The sequence below is a fragment of the Papio anubis genome, chromosome 1 (assembly GCF_008728515.1).
Source record: "Papio anubis isolate 15944 chromosome 1, Panubis1.0, whole genome shotgun sequence".
Taxonomy (NCBI): domain Eukaryota; kingdom Metazoa; phylum Chordata; class Mammalia; order Primates; family Cercopithecidae; genus Papio; species Papio anubis.
Genome location: NC_044976.1, coordinates 2,906,758 through 2,917,777, shown reverse-complemented (window position 1 = coordinate 2,917,777; position 11,020 = coordinate 2,906,758). Strand labels below are relative to the sequence as shown.

General features: G+C 52.3%; 1 long non-coding RNA gene across 3 annotated transcripts in view; it reads right to left on the bottom strand.

Annotated features, from left to right (window-relative positions):
• Window positions 1–2,272: 2,272 nt before the first annotated feature.
• The window catches only part of LOC103888364, a 46,658-nt gene continuing 37,910 nt past the window's right edge, over window positions 2,273–11,020 (bottom strand). For 2 of the 3 annotated variants that reach the window (XR_002520769.2, XR_002520768.2), the window contains exons 4-5: window positions 4,164–9,778; window positions 2,273–4,002 (exon numbers count right to left, since the gene is read on the bottom strand). This is a non-coding gene — a long non-coding RNA (uncharacterized LOC103888364). The remainder of the gene's footprint in view (window positions 4,003–4,163; window positions 9,779–11,020) is intronic. The other variant, XR_652855.4, reaches the window with a different exon arrangement.

Genomic DNA, 11,020 nt, shown 5'->3' with positions numbered 1-11,020 from the left:
GCTTTGTATTTTGCTGGAATAAAGTCCAGTTGGGTGTTCCTGATCAGTCGGTGGCTCTCCTTCAGGCTGTGGTTCAGGGTAAGCCCATTTCCAGGACAACAGGGCCGCTTCCTGGGTCATCGCCATCCAGTCACTTCCCAGTTGGGGAAGGGAGAGAAGGAAATACCTCACAGGTGAGACCTGGAAGGGGCACACATCACTTCCACCCACGTTTCCCATCCATAACTCAGTCACATGGCCCTACTAGACATAATAGAGGCTGGAAATGTGATCCCTGCCTGAAAAGCCAATTCCAAATTACATCCCTACAGCTCAGATGGAGAGCATAGATCTCTGGTGGATCAATAGCTGTGTGTCGTGACCGCAGAGAGCTCTACAGCAGATCCAGCAATTTATGCTCAAAAATATCTATGTAAAACTAAAAGTTTTACATCCACGCTCTGCTGTTTACCCTAAGGAGACAAAGGTAACGACCTGCCCCAGACACAGCTCCACACAGCTGAAGTAAGAACTTGTCTCTTCTGCAGCTGACTCACCTGCCGGAATCTTCCTCTGGGGAAGGGAGTGACTGCTCCTTCCTTCACGGAATGCCGCAAAAGCTTCGTGTGAGGAGGGAGAAATCAGACTGTGGTCACTACAGGTATTTTCAAGCCAGAAGGGGTTGTCCAGTTCACATAATCTCTTCACTTTCATCCTACTTCTGTCTCATCCAGAAGCAAATATTTTTTGTGAAAAATCAGACCTTGGCAATGACCTTGAGCAGTCGGACATAAATTGCTCCCACAAGCTTAGCATTCCAATAATGGAACACTAGGCATAAATGGGTTAAACTTAGTTTACAAATGTAACCTAGATATAAGCTGGGACCCCATGTGGTCCAGTCTCAATGAGAAATTAAATTCAAAGAAGTAGAACAGGCTGGGTCGATGGCTCATGCCTGTGATCCCAGCACTTTGGGAGGCCGAGGTGGGCGGATCACGAGGTCAGGAGATCGAGGCCATCCTGGCTAACACGGTGAAACCCCATCTCTACTAAAAATATAAAAAATTAGCCAGGCGTGGTGGTGGGCACCTGTAGTCCCAGCTACTCGGGAGGCCGAGGCAGGTGAATGGCGTGAACCCGGGAGGTGGAGCTTGCAGTGAGCCGAGATAGAGCCACTGCACTCCAGCCTGAGCAAGGGAGCGAGACTCCATCTCAAAAAAAAAAAAAGTACAATACAGCATCAAAGGTAGCACTATGCTGTCCTTGAATCTCTTCAGGAAAATGATCATGACTCTAACTTTTTTTTTTTTTTCGAGACAGAGTCTCACTCTGTGGCCCAGGCAGGAGTGCAGTGGCATGATCTCAGCTCACTGCAGCCTTGACCTCCTGGGCTCAAGCAATCCTCCTGGGCTCAAGCAATCCTCCTGGGCTCAAGCAATCCTCCTGGGCTCAAGCAATCCTCCTGGGCTCAAGCAATCCTCCTGGGCTCAAGCAATCCTCCTGGGTCGCCAACTCCTGGGCTCAAGCAACCTCCTGGGCTCAAGCAACCTCCCCTACCAGCCCTTGAGTAGCTGGGACTACAGGCATGCCAAACAAGCCCCAAGTTTTCCAGTTTTTGTTTTGCCTGCCTTTTGGTGGTGACAAGGTCTTGTTGCTGCCCAGGCTAGTCTCAAACTCCTGGCCTAAAGCAGTCCTCCTGCCTCAGCATGGATCCCACAGCCATGCTCCTTTTCTCCCTTCCCTAATTCTGTTCCTCCTGCATCTGTCTCAGAGCCTCTCACAGGGCAAATTCCAGAAATCCTCTCTAATACCCCCACCCCCATCACCTTTTGCATCTCCCCCTGCTACTTCTTTCTTCCTATTTCTTATAGAGATGGATTTAGCCTCTCAGATACTTTTGTAAATGGACTTTATATATGTTTAGAGCCGTTTTAGGCTCACAGCAAAATCCAACAGAAGGTAGAGTCCCATGTACTCTCTGTCACCCCCCCACACACACACACACAGCCTCCCCAACTATTAATACCCCCCACCAAACAGTACATTTATTACAACTGATGAACCTACATTGACATGTCATTATCACTGTATTAGTCCATTTTCATGCTGCTGATAAAGACATATCTGAGACTGGGCAATTTACAGAAGAGGTTTATTGGACTTACAGTTCCACGTCGCTGGGGAGGCTTCACAATCATGGTGGCAGACAAGAGAAGAGAGCGTGTGCAGGGAAACTCCTCTTTAGAAAACCATCAGATCTCATGAGATTTATTCACTATCAGGAGAACAGCACAGGAAAGACCTGCCGCATGATTCAATCACCTTCCACTGGGTCCCTCCCACAACACACGGAAATTCAAGATGAGATTTGGGTGGGGACACGGTCAAACCGTATCAATCACCCTAAGTCCATAGCCCACATTACAGCTCACTGTTGGTGTTGTACAGCCTATGAGTTTAGACAAATGTTTAATGGCATAGACCCACTGTGACAGTATGATACGGAGGAATTTCACTGCCCCAAAAAGTCCTGTGCTCCACCTATTCATCGCTCCCTCTCCCCAACCCATGGTGTTACCGGAAAAGGGGTCTTGATCCAGACCCCAAGAGAGCGTTTCTGATCTCACACAGGAAGCAATTCAAGGCGAATCACAAGGTGCAGCGAAGGAAGCACGTTTATTAAAAGCTACTCTCACAGAGCAGGGGACCTTCTGAGAGAATGCACCGTCTTTAAGTTTTTCTTATATAGGGGTCTTGTCTATGTAATGACTAAACCAAGCTGTGACTCTGTGAGGAGGAGCAGATGGCATGACAAAATTGATTACACTATTGATTTATAGAAAACTATCCTTAACAGTCTAGTACATGAGTACATCAAAGCGTATCTATAATTATCTTGAAAGCACATATTGTTATAAGTATTGGGACATCTGGGCTTTCTGTTGTTTTAGGAGTTTGTCCTTGCAGGCAGTACCAAGCTGCCTCCTTAGCTGTGACCATCTTAGGACCATGGGTTGTGACTGGCAAGGAAGGTGCCTTGTTAGTCTCAAGACAGAGAAGATTTTTCAGTGGTGTCACTCTGACTCTCTTCAGCTCCTGCTTCCCTAATGATGGCACCTCCTCTTTTTCCTGTCCCCATAATGTTTCCTCTTTGGGAATGTCACAGAGTTGGAGTTAGAGGGTGTGTAGCCTCCCCAGACTGACCGCTTTCACTTTGTGATCTGCATTTCTGGTTCCTTTATGTCTTTTCATGGATGGGAAGCTCACTCATTTTTAGCACTAAATAGTATTCCGTGGTCTGTGTAGACATGCCACAGTTCATTTCTCCAATCACCTGCCAGAGGACATCTCGGCTGCTTCCAAGTCGTGGTGATTGTAAATGATGCTGCTATCATCATCCAATGCATTTGCAGTCTTCTCCACTTTAGCCATTCTGCGGATTCCACTTCACGCTGACATCACAAAGACGGGACCCCTGAGGGATGGATGAGAGAAGACCAAGGCAGAATCCCCCCCAGAGAGCAGGTGGGGGAAGGCTGGGGACCTTCCTGGGGGACAAATCTTTTCCTGTCACCAGAGGATGCACACAGCTCATGGAGACCACGTCAACCACCGGCCTAAGGAAAGCAGCGGGAAAGCTGTGAGATGGAGCCAGAGATGGATCTGTGCTCAATCTGTGTGTGGCGGACTCCTAAGTACTTGCTAGGGAGGGTCCTCGAAAGCAGCTCCTGGTCCTGGAAATTAGTGTACATGCGGTGGACACCACGGAGCAAAGCGCTGCTCAGAGAAAGCACACATCCTGGTTGCTATGGCTTCCATGCACGGGGCCCTCACTATGGACCAGACACTCCTAAGGGCCATGCACCCCGTACGATACCTCATCCCCCATCTACCTTCCCTTTACCGAAAGCGTGAAGCGGCTTAAGCAGCTTGTCTGAGTTTGCACAGCTGGCAAATGGCTGAGCCATGACTCACACCCAGGTCCATCCACGGCCAAAGCTCGAGATCTCCGGCATCCTTCTAAGGTCGGAAAGGGAAGGAAATCCCTAATAAGGAGCCTGTGTGACGGCGTGCCCCCTCTCCACTTTCCCACCCCTGCCAAGGACCCGTTTGAAGACTGTTCACGCCGGTCACTGCAATCACCGTTGCGCACAGAGATGGCAGTTCCAGCAAACACTGACCTTCTAGCCCACTCTGCCGAGGAGAAGACAGGGGCCGAGAGGATGCTGATTTCCTGCGGTTGATTCTGGCTCTAATTTCCCGGTGCTGACTCAAACTCATCAGGAACATTGCTTTCACTGAGTGTATGAAGTGGTTTCTCCATCCGTGTGACTTTACCCAGGTGTGGGGCCGAGCACTCCCCTCTGCCCCCTCCCTGGATTGCAGGAGCTGTGTCTCACTCTACCAAAGAGATGCCCTTTGGGGAAGACTCGCATTGTCAGGAGCACTGTGGATGCTCCGGGCCGAGATCAACACAATGATGATGATTATGATGATGGAGGGAATGTGCGCTTTTCAGGAGGTTAATCACACCCTGAACAACGCCTATGGATTTTTGCTTTTCCTTGGCTGGTAGGAGCTGGGGAGGCTGCCTTCGCTGTGATATTTCTGCCAGTTCTCATCCCCAGTGGGAAGAGGAATTGCCTGTGTTTGCTGAAATTAAAGCCAAAACCCAGCCGGTGCAGATGGGAGGGGGAGGCTGGGAGCAGGTGGGAGCTGGTGTGCGGGAGTGGACCCAGGCCCTGGGGCAGGGAAGGAGGGGAGAAGCAGGGCCGTAGCACTATTTGGGAAACAGCAGCCGTCTCATGGCACATCAGGACGCGGAGGGTTTACTGGGAGTGGGTGGAGCTACCATAGAACGAGGTATTGAAAGTCAGCAGCACGGAGGAACTGGAGGCCACCATGTTAAGTGAAGTAAGCTAAGCCGAGGAAAGCGAATACGGCATGTTCTCACTCACACAGGGGAGCTAAAAGGTGGATCTCATGGAGGTGGAGAGTAGCTTGTGGGTACCAGAGACCGGGAAGGGGAAGGGAGTCGGGGGATGAAGACAGGGTGACTGATGTGTACAAATATATGGTTTAATGGAAGAAATAAGCCCCAGTGTTAGAGCAGCAGGTGACTGTAGCTCACAGTAATCTACTGTACATTTCCAAACAGCCAGAAGAGAATAACCCCAATGTCTTCAGCATCAAGAAAAGACCAGTATTGAAGGTGATGGATGCCTTAATTATGCTGATTGGATCTTTACAAATTATATGAATGTATTAAATTCTGACGTGTACCCAGAAACTATGTACATCTATTATGCGCCAATAAAAATGAATTTTTTTTGAAAGTGAGCAAAGGCCGCTTTGCCTTGGATCTCAAGTCTGAAAAACAGGCCCTGATGCCTTTAGGAAACCCCAAAAGGAACAGGGACCTTCTGTGGGAAGCTGAGCCAGTGAAAAAACACCCCGGACCTCAAAATTGGGCAAACGGGGGTGTGTTTCCCAGGCCAAACTGTCGTCTTTACCTAGAAATTGGGCCACACCTGTGGTGCTGAATGACTGTACCTTGGGCTTCAGGTTCCCAGATCCCACACTCCTTCCACAGCCTATGAAAACCCCACAGCATCCCCAGGGATCCTCTGCAGGCCTCGGACAAAGCTCAGCCTCCCACTGGACACTATTCTTGACCTCGACACTGCTGCTGCCCTGGGCCCAGCTGTGGGTTTGAGGTTTCCTAGTGGCCCCCGGAGAGCGGTCCCTGTACTGCCTGAAAGGGACCCCCTCACTGGATGCCCTATAGGTCTGCAGGTCCATGCACCAGGCCTGGCCCTGGCTCTGCTGGTCCTGGGCTCAACCCTGAGGATTAACTGGACTGGCCTTGGGTGCCCGCGTGCCACCTTGCCCACCCATGCTTCATACATGTCACAAGCTTCACCCTCTCTTGGAACAAACCAGCTCATCATCCCCTGGCCCCTGGCTGTCGTGAACGCTGTCTCCACCTGGGGATGTGCCAGCCTCGGTTTCCTTCTCTGTACAGTAGGAGCCAAAAGCATGTTGCTGACCTCGATGCAGATGGACCCTGCAACAAGATGCGGAAGAGGCACCAAAGGAGCCTTGTAGCCAGCGTTGCCAGGCCGATGCACCTTGCTGATGCAGCCGACTCTGCAGAGGTGCAGGAGCTGAGGACCCACGCAGGGGTGCAGGAGGTGAAGACCCACACAAGGGTGCCATCGAAGGCCATGGGAGGGACAGCTCCACGGACAGAGGCAAGGCCCACCCCACCCTGACTATGAGGGGACAAGTCCATGGCTAAGGATCTTGGGAGCCATTCTCTCTGCTACACGCCATGCAAGCAGAGGTGCCCTCTGGCAACCAGGTGCCGCTCTGGGTACAGCCGATGTAAACACGAGACAAAGAGTCAGCCAGACAGGAGCATCGGTCCAGGGACAGAGATGGGGGGCAGTGTCAGACAGGTGGGCCAGGCACATGTCCCCAGCAGGACCCTGCAGTGGGGAGCAAGGCTGGGGGAGGGATGGGGCACTGAGCAGCCGGCGTCAGAACAATCAGGAAACCTCCCAGGCGGGCATTTCAAGCGCAGGCCCTGGCCAGAGGCGGGAGGGAGCCTGCGGGAAGAATGAGACCTGGGAGGGGCTGTGCCTGCCAGCTCCTTGTCCTGTGGTACCTTTGTCCGGCTTTGGCACCTAAGGACCACTGGACTCAAAAGGCGCTGAGAAGCATTTTCTCCTCCCATCTTTTGGAGGTGTTTGTGAAGGTCTGATATTAACTCCTCTTCAGATGTTTGGTAGCGGTGACGCTGTCTGCGGGGCAGATGCCTGTGAAAGGCGCCCTGGTGTGTTCGAGGCACAGTGATGAGGTCAGTGTCCCCCGGGACAGAGGAGGGAAGCGGGCAGCGGGCAGCAGGCCTTATGCAGGGCCCGGCAGAGTGAGGAGTGTGAAGAGTGCCACGCGGGGGAAGTGGCAGGGCCCGGCTGTGTAGCAAGGAAGCCCTCTGGCCCCTGCCCCGTGGTGTAAAGGCTCTTGCGGGAGAGGAACAGAAGCGAGAGGTCAGGTGCCCCCAGTACCATCCACTCTTACCTCATTGCACACATGAGCTCGTCAGGGTGGGCTCCGGGTCCCCCGGAGGAGTCCAGGGTCGAGTCCCGGAATCAGCCCAAGGTCAACTTGGAGAAAGACCATGTGTCTAGCGCCTGCCTCCCTCCCTCCCAGTCTCCTACTCACCTGGCCTCCAGCGCCCACCCAGCACCCCTGGGGACTGTCCCTGTCCCCCGAGGGACTCCAGAGGGAGGGTGTTTTGTGCCGTGTGGAAAACAAGCCATGCTCTCTGCAAACCACGACAGCCCCTTCAAGCTGTCAGAGTCCCTACATGTGGAGTGAAAAGGGGGAAAGAACACAATTTACAATTGCAAATTGGAACCCCTCTCGGAGCGGAGCGATAATGCAGCTCTGGAGACAGATGGCGAGGAAGTGCTCCAGGAACCTGTTACAATACATCGCTGCCTAGCAGAGACGAGAGGCTCCAGGAAGGACCCGGTGCCTGCCATTCCAACCTCGAGGGGCTCCTGGAGGGACGCTGAGGACAAGGTGGCTGTCCCGTCACCTCGCTCTTGTCTCTGCCCCCACCTGTTTCCACTGTGCAGGTGCCCGGACACGAAGGCCTAAAGCCACAGAACAGTGAACTCTATGCCGTGCAGCTGTTGGCAGGCAGGGCAGGGGGAGAGACTAGAGTCCCCCTCTCTGCTGCCTTTTAAATAAAAGACAAGGAGGACGGCGAGGAGGAGGTCAAAACTCTGCAGTCTATACCGCGGCACAGATCCCGACTCAGGGTGGGGACATGTGGAAGGGACAGAGGGAGAGGGAAAACACAAACAAAGAGGGAGGAGGAGGCCCCTCCGCTTCATGCAATCGGGATCAGGTGTGTGGGAACCCTGGCGTGTCTGGCGTCTGGCGTGGCAGGCTCCCATCCTGGGTTCCACCGGTGCCGCTGGCGAGGCCTCCCTCTCCCCAAATGCTGCTCTTTTCAAGGGAGAACATCAGGCATCATTCCAAAGATAGGGTAGACGCTGAATGAAGGAATGTTTTTAAACGCCCATGTTGTCATTCTTTCTTCCGGAAGTTCATTCATTTATGTGGTGATCTGAGAGCCTGTCACTCACTGAGGCCAGAGTGGACCCTGGGAGGCAGGCAGCGGTTCAGGGACCAGGCCCGGAGGTGCGCGGATAGACGGGGTCTGACAAAGGCCAGGACACAGTGCTCTGGGTCTAGGCTGGGGACAGGGGTGGCGGGGCAGCGGAGGACAAGGAGACAGCCAGGCAGACCCCAAAGCCTGGACCGGGCTGGTCTCGGGGCAATGCGGGTGTGGAGGGAAAGAATGTTCCCTGCAAACAGAACATAGGATTGGCAGCACTGGCTGCAGCCAAGGGACAGCTCATGGCTCAGCCAGGCTGCAGGGATTCCAGAAGATTCTATGGCTCAGTCCTTACTGCAGACTGGAAATCTTCAATGAGCTGCTAACAAAAAGTGTCGGCAAACAAATCAATCAAAACCAAAACACGTGTGTAGATGCAACGGGGCAGGGCAAGGGATGTTGAGCTGGTGGCAAATGAAGAAAGGAGAGGGAGGGGCACGGGGCTTCTGAGCCCGGACCGGCCTGTTCCCACTGGGCTTCAAGGCTGTGGGAGCATTGGTGTCCTGGCCTGGAATCGGTGAGCACAAAAGCACCGAAGACCTGAAAGGTTCTCAGGATCAAAGGCCCCTTTGTGAACGGTTCAATATTTTCAGCATAAATCCAATAAACGTCAGAGTTTTGTTTGTTTGTTTAAAGGCACCACCTGTTTCTCCCTATGGAAAAACAAAATGATAACTATTGCTAAAAAATGAAAATTTAAAAACCCCTAAAAGATGATCTGAGGTGCACGTGAAGCTGTTCTGGGCCAGCTTGAATGTGAACAGAGCCAGCCACTTCACCATGCAGGGAAGGCCTTGGAAAGGAAAAGCAAAGCCCAGGCTGCCCGGTGGCTACAGCTCTGGGCGGCGTGTCCCTCACCCTCCTCTCCCACCACTGCCTGCCTCGGAGGGAAGACCTCAACGCTTCCCAGAGGCTGAGCCCGAGAGACCCCAGTGCTGAGGGCAGAGCAGCCCACTGGGCCTCACCCCTTGGCACCCCTGCCCTCAGGGCACAGCAGTGATTTGAGGCCATGGCTGCCTAAGGGCCCTAGAGGAAGTCACATCTGGTCACTGAACAGACAGGACAGGCGTCGGGACAGTGCTGTGTTTGACACTCACTCACTCATTTATTCATGTATTCACTTGTGGGTTGTGAAATTAACTTCACAAATATTTACAGAGAGCTTTCCAGGGTTCTTCAAAGGGAAGAAATAAAGACGTTAGCAGAGTTCCTGTTTAAGCTTCTCTCTCATTGCATCCTGGCATCACGTGGGGCCTAAGGGTGACTTGGCAAAGTGAGCTCCCACTTCCTCCAACCAAAAAACACCAGCAGGCAGGATCCCGCGGCCAAGACGGTGAGTCCCGCTCCACTCTGGCGAATCTTGAAAAGTCCCTTCGTCTCTGTTGGTTTCCTGAAGCCACAAACTGGGCAGCTTCAACAACAGAAACTTATTCTCTCCCCGTCCTGGAGCCCAGTACTCCACGATCAAGGTGTGGACTGGGCTAATTCTTTCTGAGGCCTCTCTCCTGGACTCCCAGAAGGCCTTATTCACTGTCACATGGCCTCTGTGTGTGCCTGTGTGTGTCTGTGTCCAAACCTCCCCTTCTTAGAAGGATACCAGTCCTACGGGATTAGGGGCCACCTGAATGACTTCATTTTAACTTAATTTTGTCAAGACCCTGTCCCCCAATAAGGTCGCACTCACAGGTTCTGGGGGTAAGGATTTCAGCATGTGGATTTGGTAAGGGGGTACCCAGTTCAGCCCATAACAATCTCTGAGCCTTCATCTTCTCATTAAAAAAAAAAAAAAAAAAAAAAAGGCTGGGCACAGTGGCTCATGCCCATAATCTCAGCATTTTGGAAGGCTGAGGTGGGCGGATCATTTGAGGTCAGGAGTTCAAGACTAGCCTGGCCAACACCCTGAAACCCTGTCTCTACTAAAAATACAAAAAAAAAAAAAAAAAGCAGGGCATGGTGGCATATGACTGTAGTCCCAGCTACCCGGGAGGCTGCGGTGAGCTGAGATCGAGCCACTGAACTCCAGCCTCGGTGACAGAGCGAGACTCCATCTCAAAAAAAGAGAGAGACAGACCGGCCAGGCGTGTTGGCTCACGCCTGTAATCCCAGCACTTTAGGAGGCTGAGGCAGGCAGATCACTTGAGCCCAGGAGTTTGAGACCAACCTGGGCAACGTGGTGAAACCTTGTCTATACAAAAAACATACATAAATTAGCCAGGCGTGGCGGCTCATGCCTGTAGTCCTAGCTGCTCAGGAGGCTGAGGTGAGAGGATCACTTGAGCCCCAGAGGTGGAGGCTGCAGTGAGCTGAGATAGTGCCACTGCACTCCAGGCTGGGTGATAGCAAGACCCTGCCTCAAAAAAAAAAAAAAAAAGAGAGAGCACCTGCCCCAACTCTCTCCCAGAGCAGACCCACTATATTGGGCCTAAAGGGTGCCCTGTGAGCTTCAGAGGGCTATGCTGTAGGCGCCACCCACTTTCCTCTCCAACTACAGGCAGCAAGAGAGACAGGGACTCTCATCTCCCAGTGCCCCTCAGAAAATCAGAGCTCCTGGGCAGGACATTAGCATGCGGTCCACTGGCTCCTTTAAGAAATGCCAAATGTCCTCAGAGACCCGCACAAAATGTCAGTACTCTCTCTGCAGACCAATCCATTTCCCCCCACTAAGTATCATCTGATGGCGTTAGATGCTAAGACTCTCTCTTCAGAAGTAAAAAAATAAAAATAAAAATAAAAAGGCAGTCCCTTAGTGGGAGGGTTTTTGGCATTTCATCTGAATTCCATAATGAATAATTTATATGAAAGTTTTACTGGAGCCCAGCGTTCCACAATAAACGTTCCCTGAGA